The sequence below is a fragment of the Macaca nemestrina genome, chromosome 5, assembly GCF_043159975.1.
Source record: "Macaca nemestrina isolate mMacNem1 chromosome 5, mMacNem.hap1, whole genome shotgun sequence".
NCBI classification, from domain to species: Eukaryota; Metazoa; Chordata; class Mammalia; order Primates; family Cercopithecidae; genus Macaca; species Macaca nemestrina.
Genome location: NC_092129.1, coordinates 177,798,275 through 177,822,571, shown reverse-complemented (window position 1 = coordinate 177,822,571; position 24,297 = coordinate 177,798,275). Strand labels below are relative to the sequence as shown.

The following is a 24,297-nucleotide window of genomic DNA, read 5'->3' as shown; positions in this document are numbered from 1 at the left end:
TTGGTGGGCATAATCAGCCTTGATTATCATTAGGATCTACGGTTGCTGTTGGCTAAAGGTGGCACAGAAGAGTATATCAAGGACCCAGGGACAGCTTTTGTGCTTCTGTGTCCAGTAATAACCATGAATGGGCAGTCAGCAACCTTGGCCTGACTAGGACACAGTAACCAGTAACTCAGAAGCTTCAGTATCAACGTCTAGGCCACCGATTGTGCAAGAAATCTAAACAGAAGTGCTGAATGAGCATGAGGAGCATCGAGAGTGGATAATAAAAGAGGGAGGTAAATGTCTATTATGTCCTTGGGATCAACTGAAGCAACAGGGACTATAGCTGGTCCTATTAATCCTCCTACTGAACTTGTTGTGTTTTAAAGACATTATGGCTGGACTTCACTGTGAAAAATCAGTTATCAGACAGAGTGAACTTAAGAAGGGACAGAATTTGACCACAGCAGTGCAAGTGTTGATGCTTCACCTATATTTTCTTGATATGCACTGTTCCCTTACAGGCAGATGGCTTTTAGCTGCAAGCATCTGTGATCCTCTTGCAGAGGGCATTCTCCAATCACAGAGGAATTCTTGGTCTATGTGCATGACAGGCCTGAAGTGCCAGAAAGTTCATTCCCTCACAAGACGATCTCAATATGTCGGTCAAGAGTGGGTGGATAAATAACCAATCCACCCCCACTCGAGCAGGACAGCTCGGAAGCAGATTATATGTAGTGTCCCAGAAGCAAGCCCTCCAGTGGGATGGAGCCCCAGCTGCCCACATGGTAACAGCCATTAATGAAGCCGGCAACGGCCTCCTTCCCTTCCTTGTCTCACTTCCTCAGCCCAAGTGATTTCTTCTGTAATAAGTCCTAATAACTCCTCAAGGGTTGAGTGTCTTCAGCAGGCCACAGCAAGGTTGTTTCCTTGGCAATGAAAGAAAAAAGAAAGCATTATAATAAATCTGAAAATATTATCCCCAAAGGAAGGTCTATAATAAGGAAATTACATGCCATGGTATAATGTATGTTTTTAAAACAAAATAGTGCCTTCTCTGTAGAAAATTGATCAAAGGGAGACCAACTGTAAGTTATGATGGTATCTCAGACAAGAAATGGTGGTGTCTTGGCCTAGAGTCTTAGCAGTAGAGGTGTATTACTTCTTAATTCCAAGAGTGAGTCTGGGTTTTATACAATCCTTTTTATAAACTAAAACCTGCAATTTAATCTGGTAAGGTTGCCTTGTTACAAGCTTGGACTAAAGCAATTAGTGAGAAAAAACATTGCCTATCCAGGGATGGATTCAATGTTGACTCTTTAGAATCAGGTCCAACTAGTTTAGTAAACGTTTTATAAAACGGTTACAAAAATATAAAATTATATAAAACCCATGTGTTACCAAAACTGTAGATTCCCTGGTCTTTGAAGGGTCATTGTCATCATTACTATGATGGAAAAAGTATAACATACTGGTTAGTTAAGAGTAAAAGAAGGGAAGCCTCGCTGCCTGGTTTCAAATCTGTGATCTGTCCATTAACAGAGAGATGACTTAACTCTCTGAAGCTTACTCAGTTCCCTCAACTACAGAGCGGGAATAATCATAGCATTTATCACAGCTTTATCCGTAAAGATTAAGTGAGATAATACAAAAATGAATAAACAAACATCAATAAATATCCTGCAGACATTAAACATAGAAGAATATTATTAACAACTTTCTGCCAATACATTTGACAATTTAGATGAAACAGACAAATTTCTAAAAAATCTTCTTAAAACCGATTTAAGAAGAAATAAGAGGAATAAACAGTAATATAACCATCAATGAACTTGAATTAGTCATTCAAACTCTCTCCACAATGATAATCCAGGGACATTTAACTTTCTTCACTAGACGATTTCACAAAATATTCAAAGAAAAAATGCTGATAGTTTTATCAAACTCTTCAAATAAGAAAAAGAGGGACATGTCCCTCAATACATCTTATGATTCTAGAAACACCTTGATGCCAAAATTCAATAAGGATAGTAAAACAAGAGGAAGAAAATAACAGACTGCTCTTATCTATAAACATAAATGCAAAACAAATAAATAAGACATTGGCAAATGTAATCTAGCAATTTTCAAAAGGAAGAAATGATGACCAAATTGAATTCACTCAAGGAATGCAGGGTTGTTTCAACATTAAAGAAAAAAAATCTGTTGCTGCGATTAGCCACATTCACAGATCAAAGGAAAAAGTCCATGCAAACAATGTTAACAGATGCAGAAAAAGAAATGTTTGACGCATTCCAACACCCATTCATGATGAAGCACCATCGTAAAGTAGAATGAGATGAAACTTTCTTAATTTGCTGAGGGGAATCTACAAAAAAATCAACATCAGATATATTTTCTTTTACTTCATTCGGGTTTATTTTGCTGTTCTTTTTCTAGTTTCCTGGAAAGATGCTTAGTTCATTACTTTTGTGACTTTCTTTTATCTTATAAATTCACCTTGAGGATATAAGTTTTTCTCTAATCCTGCCCTTAACTGCGTCCTACGAGTTTGAATACGTGGTATTTTTATTAACATTTTGTTTAAAATATTTTCAAGTATCCCTTCTTTGACTCATTGGTTATATAGAAATACATTTCTTTATTTTAAAACAGAGAGAGACGTCCTAGTCTTTCTTTCTTTAAAATTGCTTTTTTTTTTTTTGAGACGGAGTCTCGCTGTGTCCCCCAGGCTGGAGTGCAGTGGCGCGATCTTGGCTCACTGCAAGTTCCGCCTCCCAGGCTCACGCCATTCTCCTGCCTCAGTCTCCCGAGTAGCTGGGACTACAGGAACCCACCACCACGCCAGGCTAATTTTTGTATTTTTAGTAGAGACGGGGTTTCACCGTGTTAGCCAAGATGGTCTCGATCTCCTGAACTAATGATCTGCCTGCCTCGGCCTCCCAAAGTGCTGGGATCGCAGGCATGAGCCACCACGCCTGGCCTAAAATTGCCTTCTAACATGATTGTTGGAATATACTCCCTGTGACAATATTTTGAGACTTCATGGTACAATATATGTAAACAGATTTCATCAGTGTTCTGTATGTGCTTGAAAAGAGTATATATGCTTCAGTTTTTTAATGCAGTGGTTTAGTCTAGTTGAATAGTCTAAAACTCTGTAATTTTAAGATCTTATTTATTTTATTTCAACAATGTCACTTTTTACAGTTTCCTTTAGATGCTTATATATTTTAAGCTCAGTTTTTACTTCTTCAAACTTATTAAGCCTATTTATTTTATAATGTGTCTGATAATTCCAACACCAGAAGTCACGGTGGACTCTGTTTTCTGTTGTTTCTGCTGATAATTGATCATGCCATATTATTTATTTAGGTATCCTCCTATCTTTGACCATAGTATTTATTTTTTAAGTTGTAGACGTAATTTGAGTCCTAGGATGGTACCTTCCTTCAAAGAGAACGTTATTTCCTTCTACTAGTTGTGTCGGGGGGCCGTTAGTGCAAGACCACCTCAATCCAAGTTGAATCTTGAGATTCCTCAGATGTCAGGAGAAGAGAAGTTGATCTCTGAGTCAGCATGACTGCTGGTTTACTTGTGGCTTACTCTCATCCTAAGGCTGGAGTCCTACCTTTAAATATGAGTGGGCGTAGATCAGATTTTTCATGTTCAGTGGACTTTGACTCTTGTTCCCCTTGTCCTGGGATTCTGCCAAAATCTCACTTCAGTTTTTCCACTGTTGTCTCTGGGTCAGCAAATGCCCTCATGGCAAAAGTTTTAAAGATTTTTTTTTTTAATTCCTATTTCGTCTAACTGTTTTTACTTGTTCTCAACAATAGAGTTTTTTAAAATTGTCTTGCTCATCATTACTGAAAGCAGACAAACCCCACTGAAAAGTATACTTTAAGTCTCAAATTTCAGTATTGATCTTATCAGTAAAATAGCAGTAATTGTGATAATAATAATATCAACCTACTCTTCTTTGGTAAATGTTAAGAAAGATAAAGACTGAAATACATATTTCTCTGCAGAAGATACATTCCTGTCATTTCTTTCACCATAGTGGCATTTAAGTCATGTTTTTCAGAAAGCAACTCTAAATTAAAATCACTATAAAGTCACCAACAAAAACCAAAGATAATATTGTCAAGATCTTCTTTTCTGTTTGCTCTAAGAATTTGTTCTATTTTACAATTCTCAAATAGTGGGGAATATTTTCTTAATAAAAGGGCTCAATCTTCCTGCCATAAATATATGAATGGAGGAGAAAAGCTTCCAAGTGATAACTGAAAAGTACAATCCCCACATTAGAGGGGGTGATTTTTTATTCTGTTTATAAATGGACTCAAATTTCATGACTTAATTTTACTTTTCTTAAAACTAAAAATAAATTCACTGGAACCTCGGAGTGAAATACCCTAAGTTAAAAATTCTAAAATTACTTCAAAGGCTATGGGGTTCATGAAAAGAAGTCCCATTCTCAAAACTCTGAAAATGGTTCAGTTTATTCCCAAGACCTGCTCAGGAATGAAGTGAGAGCTGAATCTGTTTTATTTTCAAGACTAAAAACATATCCAATTTTATTGAGTTTATTGCACAATCAGGCTGCAGATTTGAGGAGCCAAAATAACAAAATTACACATCATGTTTTGTACCTCACCCAAACTAGATGACATTTCTCCAAATTAATCAGCTACCCCATAAAGGATACTAACACGAGGTCTGCAGAGACTTTCTTCATGCCAAAATATTATGGTGACTTTGTAACTAAGCAACAGCCATTTCCAAGAAATTCTAAAGACAGCATGTTTCAAGGGCCAGGATCTTTCACCTGTATCCCAGCACTTATTTTCCTATGTCCTGAATACACTTAGGTTGCTGGCTTTGGCTCCACTCTGATTTCTCATACACTGTTTTCTGTCTGTTCCTAAAACATTGTGTCATCATTTGTTGTGAACAGTTAGAGAAACATACTAAAGAGGCCTCCAGGCAAAGCTCTTTCCAAAATGAGAGGAGCTGCTAAAAGATCTTGACTGGTATACAATGTCAAAAAAGAAAAACAAACAAACAAACAAAAACAATGACAAAACCAAAGTTCCCCATCAATTTAAAGACAGGATTACTTTAGAGCTCATTTTATTGGCAGGACAAAGTACTTCATATGGTCTCTCAATTCTCTCTAACATCTTCCAAACCTGTTCACCAACTCTCATCCAGATACTTGCCATCACTCTCCTGCAGTGAATCCCAAGCTCTTGGCAGCATTGTAGGAATGACTCTGTTTGGAAAGCTTTCACTGCAGTGGGCAAATGTCACATATAAACTTCATGTGGAAATATGCACAAATACCTAACAGCGGGCATTCAAACGCAGTTGTTTGAAGATGCTAAGCTTTTTATAATACTTTCTGCTTTTGCATCGTAAGAGAAAACATTCATCGTGTGTCAGGGGGCAGCAGATAAAAAGGGAGAGAAACACAAAATGAATCAGATATTCTCCATGTAAGCATTGAGCATCACTTGGCCACCTAGCAAAACATGAAAGCGAGAGCATCTGGTCTTGGTTATCCTCTGCTTTCCCCTCGAGAGTCTTCTTCCTTCAACAGGCATCTGTTTATCTCTGCCTCCCATCCTCCACTTTCTAAGTTCTCCAAACATGAAGCTGGTACTATTTCCTGTGCTGCATTTCACTCTTGGGAACCTCACGTTCCAGGTTTTCCCTCCTTCTCACCTAAACTGTCCTGCATTTCATTTCCTCAGAGTGTTGCTCTGTTCTGCTTTGCTCTCTCCAAACTGAATGATTCTTTCTGGCTTATGTGTAGATACAAGCTGTCCACACTTTGCAAAGTTCTCTTATGCATGAATTTCATCACAGTTACCACCAGTCCCCCCAGCAACATAGTTCCAATTTCAGTTATCACAGTACATTAACTCTGAGTAACTGTATAAAGTACAAACTTCGCTGTCAGCTCTTCAGTCCACAGATTAACACGCAATAACAGATGTACATCATGATCAGAGACCAACCACATCACTTCCTTCACATTTCCCCAGTGACTGGTCCCTGTGCATCTGTTATCAGTTCATGCACAGACAGAAAAGCATGTGGTTGTGTTGCCTCCTTGGCTCCCAGTGGTAAACATAAGTGACATTTTATAAAATGAATACTTCAAAAGAGGGAAATAGTTAATAAACATGACGGTCTAGCAAAAAACAAAAAGTGATAATGGTGAAAGTGAAATTCACATTGAAAGTAAATGGAATTATAGGAAAACTAGCTGACGGTGGGGATGTGAACCTTGTGTCTATTGGAAAGACTCTAGATAGGCAGCCAGAGGAACTTAAGGAAGGCGAATTTATACACAAGAATTAGGAAGGCAGCAACAGGGAAAAGAACGAAAGTTAAGATAAGATGTCTGAGAGAAAGATACCTCAGCAAAAAAAAAAAAAAACGTCATATTGAAGGAATTGAAAGATGTTTCATGACATTGAAGGTTCAAAGGATAAAATATTGGAAACTGTTCTGAACTTAGAAAGGAGTGTGACATTCTGCCAAGGCATAGAAACTATGTTCGCTCCATAGAGTAAGGTTGATGACAAAAAGAAGGCAAGCACTCTTCAAACTACTCTTGATTAAGTTTTTTACACAAAATAAAACTCCTGATGCTCCGTGTTTCTAATGATTTAAATTAGACTGTATAAATAAATATTAGTTTTACTGTATTTTTCGGTTTTCTATATGTTTATAACCCATAGTAAGAGAGTTTTTCATATTTTGGAAAAAAATTGAAAAATCACAAAACAATCGTAATGATTATGAAGATGGTTTTGCAGGGTGGCAGAGCTGTTTTTATTGTCCCACACACCATGCAAATCAGGGACTGACAGTCTATGCTCAACAATAGGATAACACCACAACCCCTCTTTGATAGAATAGTTGCATGTTAAAAGCTCTTGGTTAAAAGTATTACATAAGCAATAACTATGCCTCTCCAACTCTAACTGAAAACAGCTATCACACTATTTTAATTGAGTCAAGCAGGACTACATACAGTCATGTGCTACACCATGGTATTTCAATCAGTGACAGGCTACATATATAACAGTGGTCCCACAAGATTATAATACCATATCTTCATTGTACTTTTTCTATGTTTAGATATGTTTAGAGATACTTATAATTGTGTTACAATTGCCTGCAGTATTCAGTACAGTAACCTGCTGTACAGGTTTGTAGCCGAGGAGCAATAGCTGTACCATACGCCCTAGGTGTGTAGAAGGCTATACCATCTAGGTGTGTGTAAAGGCATTCTGTGATGTTTGCACAATAATGAAATCACCTAATAATGGATTTTTCTGAACATATCCCTGTCACTGAGTGATGTAAGATTATATATTCCAATTGATATCTATTCTAGCCCTCCAGCTTCATTTTCTCTGCTACTCACTCTCCTTTTCTCTTCAGGCTCACTGGCTTTTTAAAAAATAAATAAATAAATATTTTGAACAGACAAAACATATACAGAGTATTAAAATTAACTGCCTACTACACTTTCCTGCTAAAAAAAAAAAAATTATTACAATATTGCTGAAGCCCCTGTGTTCCCCTCCCAGACTGCACGCCCTCCATCATTCCTCACCACCAACAACACCTCTAACCCCAGATTCTGTGTTTATCATTCCCATTGTTTTGTCGCTCCTATTTTTTTGGCATATCTTGAGCATTCACATTCTTTTCCTGATCCTGGACCCTTTCACGCCTCCCCAGCACTGCTGCTGTTTCTTTTAGCACAAATCCCCTCCTCTGCTCCGCAGCCCTGCCCGCCACAGTTCTCCGCTACTTTTTTTCAGGTGAGAACTACATTTCATCATCACCTTCTCTGAGAGAAGGGACCTGGGACCTCCCTCACTGGGTCAGCTCCTGTATTGCAAGTTCTCATAGCACCTGACCCCTTTCCTTTGCACTCGGCATTTCACATGTGGTTTTGCATTCATTTGTGTGATTCCTCTATAAACAGATGTCTCCACACTGCTCCTGAGGGCAAGAACCAGGTCTGCATTCACTGGGTACTTAATCCTGGCACTGTGCGCTGTGCCTTGCATCTAGAAGTCACTTGATTCAGATTGAATCAGCAGGGACAAGACTTTCTTTGTTGTTAGGCTCTTTGGGAAGCTTTCATAAAAATTTGAAGGTTAAAGCCCTCTGGCCACACATTGCAAAACCAACAAAATAAATAAATAAAAATTTAAAATCAATGTGAAAACCAAATTCCAGCAATGACCAATGAAAAACATGCATGCAGATCCCCAAAGATCAGTGTGATGGAATTTGTCCCACAGTACTGAAGAAAACCGGGCACGTCGAAGCAGCTTCCAAAGTGAATTTTCTTCTGCTGTGGCCTGATTTACAGATTGGAAAGTTTGTGTCTGTGAAAAGGTGGCACAGGCAGCACACGCACCCCTGTCCAACTCATGGGTAGTGATGATTTCAGCAGAACTTAAAAGAAATAGAAGGGATGTTTGGAAGAGAAAAGAAAATGTAGCCTCAGACATTCATCAGAGGCTGGCTGGATTCGCAAATCTTTTAGGAGGAAGCAAAAAAAAAAAAAACTATTTAAAGGTTTCTTGCTCAACAGTATGCATTTTTAATGAAATTACTAAGTACTTTACAGTCCTTCTCACCCAAAGCCCTCATCTCCCAGCTCTGCTCCCAGGTTCTCTCCCTTGCCCACTGCCACTCCTGACACTTCCACTTACATCAGCTCATTAATCAGCACTTGCCCTTGTGAAATACACAGCTCCAAAATATTGTAACCTGAGTTCATGTTAATTACTTGGACAGTGGTACAGGATCCTGAGGGAAGTCAGAGACCTCTGCATGCAGAAATGCCTCTGCCAAGCCTAATATTAGGATTTTATATTTTTTGAAAACCTCTTTTTAGTATCCGACTAATTGGTCAGAATACATCTTAGAAAGAATAGTATCACATACAGAGCAAGTGCATCTCCTATACCAAATTCTCTTGGGTTCCACTAGCCTAGATTTGGAACCTTTTAGATATAAATAACAAGAGTTTCTGTAGAGTCACATTAAAGTAGGTGTTTTTGATTTAGGGTTTATGAATGACCTGGGGCGGGGAGGAGGAGGAATCCATGCCCTCCATGAAATTGTAGGCATGCTTGTAAGTGCTAAGGCATTTTTCTGTAGCAAGAATGATAGCGTTTATTAGATCCTCAAAGCGGTTCACAGCCCCAGCAAGAATCTTCTCAAATCTATTTGCTATTATTGGGCTGGTGAGTTAACCACAAAACTAATCTCTAAACTTGATTGGCCTAAATGCCTTGGACATTGACACAGCTCCTCATGGCAGAGAAGCAAGATTGAAATTGTGAGAAGGAGAAAAGCATTATTCCTCTTGTTAATTACTCATTGTTCCTATAATGGTTTTCTTGGGATGTCTATGGATGTCTTACACAAGGAAAGAAAGCATATCAGTTACTAAAATTCCAAAGAAACCAGAGCTTTAGGTATACATAGGCAGTGACATTAATTTGACAAGGGGTCTCTCAGATAAATTTCGCAAAGGTGATCTTCTCATCCCCAGAGATGTCTTGCCTGCTGTGCAGGGTTGAAAGCAGGAAGCACGGGGGAAATAAACTGGAGGGGTGCCGGACCCTGCTCCCTACCACTCATGGGAGCCAACAGTGTGCTTCTCTTTTCAACAATATTTTCAGTGACACCACATTGGCAGCTTGACATTGGCCATGCAGGGAGTATGTACACCCATGAAAGACAGCAAACACTGTAAATACTTTCCTCAGAGATGCAATAATTAAACGTTTACCAACACATAACTGATCAAGACCCTTTTGTGAGTTTTCAAGCTGTGCAAAGCTGGTTGTCCAGTGGCCATGCTTAGAGACTAGATGAGGACACATCAAAAAAAATTTTTAAAATGTTAAATTATAAAGCAAAAAATGTGCATATGCCAAATTTAAAGGCATTTTTAAATCATTTTGATGCAAAATTCTGAATAGGCTTATGGGAAGAGAACTCTTCACAATTATTTGGTGCCCGTGTGTTGACGGGGCTTTGGGCTCAGGCTCTGTCTGTGTGTGGAGAATCCAGCACAGCTGTGGACGCAGATGGAATTTTATTTTGCTTTTCCAAACAACCAGTTTAGTCTTTACTAGGCCAATGACCACAGTTGCACCTTTTTCAAGGTTTCCTAAACAAGATGTTTGCAGTGATTTTGTTTTGTTTTTGTTCGGTTTGCAACTCTCAGAAGCTCCTGACCAGTTAGGTTATAAAGAATAACAAGATGATTTGGATAATATAACATGGACAGGCTCAGGTGAGATTCCTTGGCTGTACCCCTGAAGGGTCAGGCTGCTGATCTGGAAGGAGCTAAATGAAAATATCCCCTTTTCTGATGCAGCTGCCACAGAAAATAGAGGAAACAACTGAGTGAGAAGAAACTAGATTCCACTCTGCTCTGACTTCACCAGCTCACCTAGTGTTCTGAGCCACCACGGCAGCCAGAGGCTAGCAGGTTTCTGCAGGACTGAAACACATGAACCTCCAAATTCATGTGGGTTACACTGGCAAATGCAGCTCCAGTTGGAAACCAAACATCTTTTTGATTACTGGCTATGTGAGTTTGTGTCTGCTGAGATGCAAATGCCTGAATGCCATTAGATGTACAAGAGATTTATGGGGGAGGCATCCAGAGAGTTAGGAAGCACCTTCAGACTACAAGGAAGGTCTGACAACTGTGGAAGAAAAAAGTCAAGGGAGGAGAACTGGGCAAGAGGAGATTTGGACCACAGCCCAGTTCTAGGCAAGATTCGGTGAGACTGTTGGTGAGCACCCTAGTCAGAGTCACCTGGTAGGAGGAGTCCTGTGTCTCACTAGATTGAGCCTGTCTTAGACCATTGCCAAGCTCAGTCTGACTGAGAGCAGCCCATGGGGAGTGTGGCTTCCAGTGAATGTGAGGTAGATGCAGAGGACAGCAGCTTTCGCTTCTTCAGCAGATCTGAGTGGTGCATTTTCATGGCTACCATGCTGGTCATTGTCATCTTTACATCTTTGCACAAATGCTGCTGTCACTGAATTTGCTTTTTTTTTTTTTTGAGATGGAGTTTCACTTTTATTGCCCAGGCTGGAGTGCAATGGCACGATCTCAGCTCACCACAACCTCCGCCTCCCAGGTTCAAGAAATTCTCCTGCCTCAGCCTCCCAAGTAGCTGGGATTACAGGCACGCACCACCACGCCTGGCTAATTTTGTATTTTTTACTAGAAACGAGGTTTCTTCATGTTGAGGCTGGTCTCGAACTCCTGACCTCAGGTGATCCACCCGCCTTGGCCTCCCAAAGTGCTGGGATTACAGGCGTGAGCCACCGCACCCAGCTGCTTTTTTGTTTTTTTAATGCAAGGGCCTGCAATGGCCCTTTAATGCAAGGCTGCTACGTGAGAAGTACAAGGTCATACAACATATATATTACTGTATATTACTATATATGTTGCAATTCTCTTGGGGAAAAGTTTGCAGACTAGAAATTACAACTATGTGAGGGTCTTCCAAGGCTGTTTATTGACTTTGGCTTCTGCTCAAAATGTACAAAGCGTCTAAGACACGATCTACAGGAACAGGAAACTGCAGAAAATGTAAGGGATTGGGAAGCTGGAAGCTCAGGCAAAATGTGGTTCCATCCTTGGGGATAAGAATATATACCTCTTGACTCACATACGAGGAGAATGAGTAGGAACTGACATTGGCTATGCATGAGGAACCTGCACTCTGTATTTTACATTGTCTCTGCTTTCTTTCCTTTATCCTCTATGGCATTAAGTAATGTCCTCTAGAATATTCTAGTCCTTAAAATTTAAGAACTCAGAAAAGTGATCTTTTGTTTACTTTGGGGACAGAATTTTAGAAAAGAAGTCAGTGCAATAGTGACCATGGTAATTTAAGAAGAGAGAACTCATGGGACAGATAAAATCTAGGAGGAACAGAGTCAGATGCACTTGGCCCCAATACCTTGTCTTACCTGGACAGTCTCCTATGAGGACTAAAACTTTGGAGAGTCTGCATTTTGTTTTAATAAGGGAGTTCAATTCCCTTAGATAGATCATAAAAATGTATGCCTCTTAGTGAGCCAAAGGCTCGTTATGCAACACCTTCTAAACAGTGTTCCATAATCACTATCACAGACTCAGGAACTCAACAAACCATTAGCCCTTCCAAGCCTCTTTCAGAGGTTTTCTGTGAATCTCCAGCATCCCAGTCACATAGTCCTTCGAAGGCAGCACCTACAGTCTGAGGTCAGAGGCCTGGATTATTTCAGGAGCTCCCAGTCACCCCTTAGCCACATGCATCAGTCCACTTTGCTCTGCAATACAGATTTAAAGAAAAGATTCTCTTGGTTAGGTTCTCAGAAATATTAGTAGGCCAGGAAAATAGTCTCTCTCTCTCTCTCTCTCTCTCTCTCTCTCTCTCTCTCTCTCTCTCTCTCTCAGAAGTCTACCAAGAAATAAGCGCTGAATAAATGAACAAATGGATGGTGCAATCAGGAGGTGAGAAATCAGACTAATTTCCATGCTACTTTCTAATATCCTATACACCCAAAGAACTAGCATTATGCCTCTGTCAGTGGACAGTACAGTAGATGTGGCCCAAGACCTCTTCTCAAGCCTGCTGCAGACAACAGGAGATATAACAAGAATACTTGACTTCTTCCTTTCATTTGGAACTGAGCTCTCATCCTTCTAAGAGATGAAGGATAATTCTCTATATTTTGCTCAGTGTTTCATAGTTTTCAAAGCAATTTTATAAGTTATCTTATCTAAGACTTATATTTATAAAGCAGGAGCTACCATATTATCTCCATTTTTCCCAAAGAGAAAACTGAGGCACAGAGAAGTTGATTAACTTGTCCAAAATCAAGCATCAGGGAGTGTTTGAGCTGAAATAATGGTGATAAACAACAGCAACAGCAACTACTTATTGAGTGCTTATTTTGTACTAACTACTAAAAGTTTTATGTAGACTACCTCTAACTATTAAAAGAGCCTTGTAAAGAAGGTATCTATGTGTTCATTTTGTGAACAGAGTAAGCAGCGAAATGCCTTTCATATATAGACCCTCAAAGAACATTAGCAGATTGATTGGTAGGAATAGATAATCTGTTGGCTGAGTCCAAATCTATTAAATTTTTAGAAAGAGATTTAGACTTTTAAAGAAGTGCAGTTAGGCAGCAAACAAAAAAGGGAGGAGATATTCATCTAATTCAGAAACATCGGTTTTTCCAATGGGCTGAACTATGGTATTCAAGTATAAATTTTCCCTCTTATGTTCTTCTTTGATTAAATCCCTCTCTGTCAAAGCTGGCCTAATCTTTAGGTGGAGTCTGATATGCTGTAACTGGTCTGGAGGATCCTCACAAGACCTCTACTTAAAAACCCTCCCCCACCAACAATCCTATAACCTATATTCCATAATTGTAGCTACCATGCTTGTAGTTTGAGAATCCTCTAATTAAAATGGAAAACAACATTACAGGTGGTCCTTGTTTGACTCTCCAGCTACTATTTACTTCTTAGAGTGAACAAAGATTTTAAGCACATGCTTTAATGTGAGAGGAAGGCAGGAAAACAAGGTAATCTGAGTCTAGAAGGGAGAAGAAGGAAAAAGCTTCAGAATAAACGCACAGCTAGTAGAAAACTTAATTCACACGTTTGACTGAGCCTATCTTATTTACTAGGAGAAAATTAGTGCACAGTCATACTTCAAGTCATTTCACTCATTATTCCCCAACTGTTTCCCCAATTTCTCATCATTTATCAACACTTCTTCCCCCTGCACACTCACATTCACATATATAAACTTGTTCCTGGGATATGATTCAGACACTAGAGAAAATATATCTCTGGCATGATTCCTTCCACAATTTAATTAATAAAAGCAAAGTAACAGGCATGATAATCACAATGAAGCAAAACCACTAACAATGGAAGAAAAATAAGAGAAAAAAATATATACTCACTGGAAAGATGTTTTATTGCTAAAGTGAGTTACTAAGGTCCCCACTATTGCTCATTTTCTTAGAAGGCTTAAATAGTATAGCCAACTAAATTTTGAGTTGGCATCAATACTATTGGAAATGCTCTTCCATTTCCAAAAACAGAATGGTAGAAGAGAAAGTTAGCCAAGTGCATGAGTATACATGTATTCATGAACTGATGGTGTGGTTCTATGCTTCAGAAAATGACCCTGGGAGTCACTTTCCATTCTTCCTCAAAGATCACTTTTCAAAGCACAGCTCAATATCTTGCTTTCCAGGAGCCTTCCTCGGTCTCTCAAACCTAGCAGAATCCCTCCTTTCTCAGAAATCCAAGTGCCCATTTAATTCATAGACTGTAATACAACAGTGGCAGCAAGAGATAGTTTCTATTCATGGAGTACTGGGTGTTGTTTTGTTTTCCAGAGCCCAGTGAACAAGACTGCATAGGCTTAGCTACATTTGTAAACCTCTCCATCCCATCATTTAGAAAGCTGAGCCAGGCATCCTGAGCAGCTGGCTCTGAAGCCTTTCACCTAGCATGGCTGCATGTGGTCCATTGATTGCATCTGCACATGAAAAAACTTTCAGGAAATGCAGCCTTATTGATCAAAGGGTCCAGGGACCTGGGGGTTCTGTGTGCACATCACTGGGGTTCCATTTCATTTGTCTGCCTCTACTCATGAGCAAGAGGGATTTATCCATAAAACAAAACAGGCATCTTGGCAACTCTTAGATGCTGGATTCATCTCTTGGCACATCTTATTTAGGAAAATGAGCCAGCTACCAAACCTAGGAGGGAATCTGAGGGGTCACCCAGATAGAGTGACCAACTGTCCAGTTTACCAGGGACTGAAAAGGTTCCCAAAATGAGGGTTTTCAGTTTTAAAACCAAGGCCGTCCAGGGTAGAGTAAGACCCGTAAGGATAAGGACCGATTCTTGTTCAATGGACAGAAGGCATACAAAAGGCCAAGGATTCAGTACCGTGTCTGGGTCAGCAGGAGAGGGAGGAGAAACAATGAATTGTAAACGTGTCTTCCAGAAGAATGCGGCCTTTGTAGGAAATGGTTCCTCCCGCTTGTTCAGAGGAAACCGTGTTCATGGAAGACATTACGCAGACAATTCCAAATCAGAAAATGGATGAGAACATAATAGGAAGAGGCCCTAAGTCCCTTGATCAGAGAGACCTGAAAACCAGCCAAAGTGACCCCACAGAGGACCATGATACAAAAAAGCCCTGGCCTCCCAATCAGCAGCAGTGCCACCTGCTTCAGCAGAGTGTGCCTCCAGGGCCGGCTGAGAAGTCTCTAATTAAGGAAGGTCCCAAGAGAGCAGCTTCTGTCCCAGGGACACAGGGACATCAATGCACATACATGGAAGATCACATAGCATGGCTGGATTTCTTTCCTAATGAGACTTCATGTTAGGGCATAGGACCATCATTTCTGCCCTAGAGGACAGTGGGGAATTTCCTGGGTAGAACTGTTTGGGGCTTCATCCTCTTAGAAGCTAGACAGCTCCAAGAGGCAATAGAAAACCCTTTTGACTATGAGCATCTGCAACACAAGATTTTCATTCCAAAGTAAGAGTCCCAAAAGTCCAAGGGCCATGGAATAAGATAACAAAGCTTCCCAGGCCTAATATTTAGCAATTTGTCACCTTGCTCTTCTCAAACAGGGAACAAACCTGGTCCCAAGGCAATCAGATTTCTAACACTGAGGAGCCTTTCAGGAGGTGGGAGGGACAGCTGTCATGAACTCCTTGTAGCTCTTGCTAAGCTGTGGCTCCTGGGAGCACCCAAGCTGAATGTGGGTGGCACAGCTCTAAAATGTTCTTTTCCAATTTGTTCTAAATCCTCCACACGCTGGGAAACTGGACCACTTGCCAGAGGCAGGGCCCGGTCCCTCCAGCTCTGATTTTCATTAGCCAATAGGACAAGATGGACCGCCAGAATCTATGCATCTTGGTGTCCAGGTGATGCTACCCTGTAAGCAACATGCTTTTAAAAAAAATTCTGGAGTTTTACACACACTCTGAAGAAAACAATCCTTTTGGATTTTTGCTTCAAGTCAGTGACATCTTTGATGGAGCTGGGTAATTGGAAAAGGGATTTAAATATGTCTGGAGGCTTCCCACACTGTAGAATTTGCAAACACTGTACGGAATCCGTAAGCAAACAGAATTTACAAAGAACCTCTCCCCTCTGGAATTATTCAAGGATCCAATTTGAAGAGATTTTAGTTTATTTTGAGGTGATGCCAGAAGGCCTTGAAAAGAAGAACAAAGCAGAGTGGGGTGTGGTGTGGCGGCAAGGGACACAGGGTAGGCGTCAGGGAGTGTCACTTTCTGGTAGAGAAAAAAAGACTGGTATGATCACCCATCTGTGATGGTGACAAAGCAGTTTAAAGGAAAAGCTCTAGGGATGGGGCTGCCCCAGAGTCATTTTTAACGTGTGTGTGTGTTTGTGTGTGAGTGCACACTGCGTGTTTCTAAAACACATTCTCTTTTAATTCATTAGGCAGAGTGAATATTCCGACTTTAAACAACCTGCTCATTTTCCTGCATAGAAGCTATTGCTGGACACACAGAACCCTGCATACCTGTGCGCACACATGTGTAGAGGCACTCAGTTCCATCTGGAGGTGCATCATTCATTCACAATGCTTTACACTCACAACCATTTAAACTGCTTAGAAATGCCTAGGGACCCTCCGCCCACCACCACCACTGTGGACTCCGAGAGACTGCACTTCACAGTCTCTGGAGAGATTTTTTAAATAAACATTTTTCTTTTTAAAATAGTTTTAGATTTACAGAAAAAAATTGAGAAGATAGTACAGAGAGCCTCCATATATTCCACACATTTATTTTCCCCTGTTTATTTACATATTTATGATTATTTATTTATTTTAAGAGAGGGTCTACCTCTGTCACCCAGGCTGGAGTGCAGTGGCACAAGCATGGCTAAATGCAGACTTGAACTCCTGAGCTCAAGCATTCGTCTCGCCTTGACCTCTGAAAGTGCTGGGATTACAGGAGCAAGTAACTGCCCCAGACCCTCCCTTATTATCTTACCTTAGTATGATGCATTTGTTGCAATTAATGAACCAATATTGATAGATTATTATGAACTGAAGTCCATACTTAGTTTTTGCCTAAAGTCCTTTTTCTGCACCAGGATCCCATCCAGGATACCCTATTACATTTAGTCCTCTCGTCTCCTTAGGTTCCTCTTGGCTGTGACGGTTTCTCAGACTTTCTTTGTTTTTCGATGACCTTGACAGTTTTGAAAAGTACTGGTCAAGCATTTTGTAGAATATTTCTCAACTGGGATTTTTCTGACATCTATCTTGTGATTAGGCTGGGATTGTGGATTTGGGGGAGGAAGACCATGGGGGCAAAATGCCATTGTCATCCTACTACAACAAGAATATACGATATCAATGTGTCTTTTCACTGCTGACATTGGCCTTCATCATCTGACAAGGTAGTGTTTGTCAGGTTTCTCCAATGCACGCCATGCTCTTTGGAAGGAACTTACCATGTGCAGCCCACACTTAAAGAGTGGGGAGCTACGCTTACCTTTCTTGAGGGGAAAGTATCTACCTAAATTAATTTTGCATGGCACATGTGTCTGTTTTCCTCCAGTTATTTATTTACTTAATCTATAATTTATTTATACTAGTATGCACTCATTAATATTTACTTTATACTTAGTTTATATTCCATACTACTTTACTTTGTTGCTCAAAATAAAGTTTTGGCCATTGGGAGCTCTTTTAATTCACTCCTGTGTCTCTTTGACACCTTCCTCCCACCCACCCCACGCCTTGAGATATTATGGCTTTAAAAAAAATACTTCCATTACTTTCTAGAATACAAGATACTTCAAGTTCATCTTATCTATTTCCTGTCCCGGTCCTAGAATTATTATTTCCCTAAGGAACCCTGGTTTTTTTATTGAAGACTATTAGTATCAGAAAACAAGATCTGGGCACTAGGTGTGCTCACTGCTACTGGGTTATAACCACAGCCCTTCTTCTAGACCTCTCAGCTGACAGAGCAAGGGTATATATGTGTGCACACTAACCTTTTTATATGCATATATCTATAACTATTGCTTTATATAACCATCTGTAACCTATATTAAGCTAATTATGATGTCTCCTCTGAGGGATTTTAAAATGTAGAATATTTTTTAAAAATTAGATCTATTTCTTAGAAAGAACATTCTAAGAGGTTTCTAATCTAGACTATTAGAGGAAGAAACCTGAACCACAGATATCTGTATAAATGTGTTTCAGAAGGTCAAGGCCTGATTAAGTTAGTGGCAGAGTACGTCCTAAGACCTTGAATAGCCAACAGATGGAATTAAGCAATTTTTAAAAACAAGGCTCAGTGTCATTGTTAAGAATTTGCTTCCACTAAACTTTGTTTTTTTCCCCCCTTAGAAGGCAGAGATGTGAAATCATCACTTTTTAAAAATTTTCAAATACGTTATTTGACTTTTTATAAAAGAGATTATTTTTTAGGGCAGCGTTAGCTTCACAGCAAAATTGAGTGGAAGGTACAAAGATTTTCCATATACTCCTTACTCTCACACATGCACAGCCTCCCCCATTACCAGCAATCCCCACCAGGATGGCACACTTGTTAAAACTGATGAACTCACATTGATACGTCACTATTACCCAGAGTCCGTAGTTCACATTTGGGCTCCCTCTTGGTGTTGTGCATTCAACAAATGTGTAATGGACAAATGTAGAGTGAAATGTATCCATCATTATGGTATCACACAAAATGTATGATACTCTGTGCTCTACCTGTTCATTCCTTCCTCCCTCTTAACCCCTGGGTATCACTGATCTTTTCCAGAATGCCATACACTTGGAATCATACAGTATGCAGCTTTTTCAGATTGGCTTTTTTCACTGGTAGTATGCATTTAAGATTCTCCTAGGTCTTTTTGTGGCTCAATAACTCATTTCTTTTTAGCACTGAATGATATCCCATTGTCTGGATGCACCACAGTTTATTTATCCATTCACCTATTGTAGGACATCTTGGATGCTTCCAATTTTTGGCAATTTTTAATAAAGTTTCTGTAAACATCTGATATGGTTTGGATTTGTGTCCTTGCCCAAATCTCATGTGGAATTGTAATCCCTAGTGTTAGAGGTGGGGCCTGGTGGGAGGTGATTGAATCAAGGGTGTGATTTCTAATGATTTAGCATCATCCCTCTAGTGCTGTCCTGTGATAGAGTTGTCATGAGATCTGGTTGTTTAAAAGTGAATGGCAGCTTCCCCCACCTCTGTCTTCCTCCTCCTCTCACCATGTAAGATGTGCTTGCTTCCCTTTACTTTCCACCATGATTGTAAGTTTCCTGAGGCCTCCCCAGAAGCAGAAACCTGTACAGTCCACAGAACTGTGAGCCAATTAAACCTCTTTTCTTTATAATTTACCCAGTTTCAGGTAGTTCTTTATAGCAGTGCAAGAACAAACTAATACAACATCCATGGGCAGGTTATCGTGTAGACGTAAGTTTTCAACTAATTTGGGTAAATACTAAGGAGAGCAATTGCTAGATGACATGGTTTATTAGTCAGGGCTCTCCAGAGACACAGAGCCAATAGGAGGAAGAGAGGAAGAGAGAGAGAGAGAGAGAGAGAGAGAGAGAGAGAGAGAGAGAGAGATGAAAGGAGACTTATTAGGGGAAATGGCTCATGTGATTATGGAAGCTGAACGATAAGATGTCTCCAAGCTGGAGAACCAGGACAGCTGGTAGCATGGCTAGGTCCAAGGCTGAAGGCCTCAGAACCAGGGAAACTGGTGGTATAACTCTCAGTCCTGGGTTGTAGTTTTATGAACCAGAACGTTACTGATGCAAGTCCCAGAGCCCAAAGACCAGAGAGCCTGGAGTACTGATGTCCAAGGGCACAAAAAGAAGGGTCTCTTGGCTCCAGAAGAGAGAGGGAGAATTCATCTTTCCTCTGCCTTTTTGTTCTATCTGGGCCCTCAGCTGACTGGAAGGTGCCTGCCCCCATTGAGTGGCGGGTCTTCCTTACTTAGTCCACTGATTTAAATGCCAATCTCTTCCAAAACACCCTCACAGACACACCTAGAAATATGCCTTACCAGCTACCCACATATCCCTTATTCAGTCAGGTTGACACCTAAAATTAGCCATCACAGGTCCACCCCTTGTCAACACATGTACATCTCTTCAGACCATAGTTAATCTCCAGACAATGACAATAACAAAGTCATAGTTCCACCTAACTCTCCTGTGTCCAGCTGACAATGCACTAATTCCTTCTCCAGAAAAGAAAGTAAAGTCCTTGAGTGATGTTTTCTCTTCTCCTGATAGCTCATAAATTAAATGTTATGATGTAAAGTTAAAAATACTTGGCGGGACACGGTGGTTCACACCTGTAATCCCAGCACTTTGGGAGGCCAAGGCAGGTGGATCACCTGAGATCAGGAGTTCAAGACCAGCCTGGCCAACATGGTGAAACCCCATCTCTGCTAAAAATACAAAAATTAGATGGGTGGTGGCAGGCGCCTATAATCCAAGCTACTCAGGAGGCTGAGGCAGGAGAATCACCTGAACCCAGGAGCCAAAGGTTGCAATGAGCCGAGATGGTTCCACTGCACTCCAGTCTAGCGACAGAGTGAGATTCTGTCCCAATAATAAAAGTAAAATAATAATAATAAAGTTAACAACACTTCAATACTCACATAAAGTCAATACATCTTATGTTACATGATAAAGTGGAAAGAAAGCAAAGCTATTTGTTTAAAACATGTATATAAATCCAAACATATTCTTAGCAAAATGGGGAGGAATTACTCATGACAATTACAGTTTTCAATTCCATAACTGGTCATGTCATCATAGCTGGTATTGATAGCTACCTTCTTCCACTATCCATTCTGTATTCCCCTTCCTTTTAGCAAGCACCTTAGCTGGTGGTGGTTCTTTATCTGGCAGGATGACCCAAATCTTCATTTCAGAAGGGTCTAGGCCATTCTTACTCATGCCTGGATTGTGTTGCTGTAGTTTTCCATTGACCTTAATTACAGTGCATGGTAATCCTAAGAGATGCCCTAAGGAATGTCCCATATTCCAGACATGCTCTTCCTTACCTCTGTTGTGGAGCAGTAGTCCAATTTCCTTTTGGTGGTCCAGATCAATCTCTCCAGCCAACACTGTACTTTCCTTCTTAGCCTGTTGACTCGGAGGCATGAAGAGCCCAAAGTGGCTGTGTGGCAGTCTTAATTTCAAGTTCAGTGGAATCATTGTTGTGTCTCCTGGTGGAAGGATTCCTACCTCTGGAATTAAGACCTCTAGGACAGTAGAGCATAAAGCCATGGGAATGGAAAGGAAAAGTTTTTCTAGTGGGTCACTAGGAGTAACGGTGAGTCATGTCACTCCCATTTCCACCGCTTGATTCCTAGACTGGTGAGTCCTAGATATGGGACAAAAAGTACCATGTATTGAATGCTGATTCAGAGCATACACTGCCTTCTGGGGAACCTTGCCCCAGTGTTACAAGGTATTCTCACCCAGCTGGTGCTGCAACTGCATCTTCAAAAGGCCAATCATTTCACTTTTCTATCAATCCAGCTGCTTCAGGATGATGGGGGATGTGGTAAAATCAATAAAATCCATGAGTGTGAGCTGACTGCCACACTTCTTTGGCTGAGAAGCGAGTTCCTTGGTCAGAAGCAATGCTTTTTGGAATACCATGATGGTGGAATCAGCTGGCTGGCTGATAACCCTGGGGAATGGTGAGAGATAGGGACTCAGTGTTGGTCTCAGGTTGGGCACTCACAGGTGGTCATAGTCAGATCAGCCTTGTTGCTGAGCCCTGAACCTTCCTTTGTGCCACCATGGCCACTTTGCTCATGAGCTCTCTGGGGCAATGACAGGGGTGACTGAGGAAACAGGCTGACTAGTATCACAGAACAAATCAGACTATCTACTTTATTATTGAAGTCCTCCTCTGCTGAGGTCACTCTTTAGTGAGCATTCACATGGGACGCATATATCTTCACATCCTTTGCTCATTCAGAGAAGTCCATCCATATAGCTCTTCCCCAAATCTCTTTGTCATCAGTTTTCTAATTATGTTCCTTCCAAGTTCCTGACCATCTGACCCATGAAATAGTATATATTAGCACATCTGATTATTATCCTTCCAAACAAAGTGTGCAACCAAGTTCACTAAGAAGTTCTGCACATTAAGGAGACTTCCCTTCACCACTGTCCTTCAGGGATGTCCTAGAAAGAGGTTGTAGTGCTGCAGCTATCCTCTTCTGGGTGGTGCCTGCATATCACACAGAATCACCTATAAATTAGTTCCTAGTTTTCTCTTCCTCTGTCAGTTAATTATAGGGTACTTCCCCTGAGACTGAGAGAGAGAAAGCAGTAGGAACAATGGGCACTGGGCCACTTCTTCATGTAACTTACTTGGCCTTCAGGACCTACTTGGGCCCGGTCATGTACACACTGCTTCCATTTGATGATGGAATCCTGCTGTGCACACCCAACTTTGTGGCTTGCTGGGTTAGATAACACCCAGTTCATGATGAACAGCTCAGGTCTTATGGTAACTTGGTGGCCCATGGCTAAGGGTTCAGTTTCTTTTATGACCCAGTGGCAGGCCAATAACTGACTTTCAAAAGGAGAGTAGTTATCTGCAGATGGTGGAAGGGCCTTGCTCCAAAACCTTAAAGCCCTGCCCTGTGATTCATCTATAGGTGCCTACCAAAGGCCTCAAACAGCATCCCTGTCTGCCACTAGTGCCTCAAGCACCATTGGATCTGCTAGGTCATACGGCCCAAGTGGAAGAGCAGCTTGCACAGCAGCCTGCACCTGTTGTAGAGCCTTCTCCTGTTCAGGGCCCCACTCAAAACTAGCAGCTGTTTGGGTCACTTGGCAAATGGTTCAGATTAACATGCCCAAATTATGAAAGTGTTAACTCCAAAACCCAAGTAGGCCCACTAAGCATTGTGCCTCTTTCTGGGTTGTAGGAGGGACCAGATGCAACAGCTTATCCTTGATCTTAGAAGGGGTATCTTGACATTCCCCACACAATTAGACTCCTAAAAATTTCACTAAGGTAGAAGGCCCTGGAATTTTAGTTTGATTTATTTCGCACCCTCTGACATGCAAATGTCTTATCAATAAGTCTAGAGTAGCTGCTGCTTCTCCTTCACTAGGTCCGATTGGCATAATGTCATCAATGTAATGGACCAGTGTGATAGGTTGTGGAAGGAAAAGTGATCGAGATCCCTGCAAACTAGATTATGACATAGAGTTGGAGAATTTGTATACCCTGAAGCGGGACAGTGAAGGTATACTGCTAGCTGAAGGCACATTCCTTCTGGTGGGCCTTATAGACAGGGATGGAATAAAAGGCATTTGTCAGATCAACAGCTGCATACCAGGTTCCAGGAGATGTGTTAATTTGCTCAAGTGACGAAACTGTATCTGGTACAGCCACTGCAACTGGAGTAACCATTTGATTAGGCTTACAGTGACCTACTGTCATTCCCCAAGGTTCCATCTGTCTTCTACACAGTCCAAATAGGAGAGTTGAACAGGGATGTGGTGGGAATTACCTACCTCTCGCATCTTTCAAGTCCTTGATAGTAGCACAAATCTCTGCAATTACTTCAGGGATGTGATATTGCTTTTGATTTACGATTTTCATAGGTAGAGGCAGATCTAATGGCTTGTACTTGGCCTTTTCCACCATCATAGTCCTCATTCATAGGTTGGGGAAGCAATGGGGATATTCTGCCAGTTGCCAAGTATGTCTATTCCAATTACGCATTCTGGAACTGGGGAAATAACCACAGGATGGGTTCAGGGACCCACTGGATACACTGTGGGTCACACCTGAGCTGAAACTCCATGGATCATCTGACCTCCATAAGCCTCTATTCTGACCAGAAAGCTAAGATGATGTTACAGGTCTCTCAGAATCAATGTCAGTTCAGAGATAGTGTCTAGTAGTCCCCTAAATGTTTGATTTCCTTTTCTCCAGTATACATTTACCCTGGAACAAAAAAACATAGGTCCCGTTGGAGAAGGCTTGGAGAATGAATAACAGTATAAATTTTTAGTAGCGTATGGGGTCTTTCCTGAAGAGGACCTGACGTTCCTTTCATTCAGGGGATTCTAGGTCTGTAAACTGGCTCATCTGGGAACTGATTGAGGGGCCATGATTTGAGTCTCTGT

General features: G+C 40.8%; 1 long non-coding RNA gene across 1 annotated transcript in view; it reads right to left on the bottom strand.

Moving 5' to 3' along the window:
* Nucleotides 1-923: 923 nt before the first annotated feature.
* Nucleotides 924-24,297, bottom strand: part of LOC112427650 (uncharacterized) — a 219,551-nt gene continuing 196,177 nt past the window's right edge. Inside the window, exon 7 of the long non-coding RNA XR_011624071.1 lies at nt 924-24,115. This is a non-coding gene — a long non-coding RNA (uncharacterized lncRNA). The remainder of the gene's footprint in view (nt 24,116-24,297) is intronic.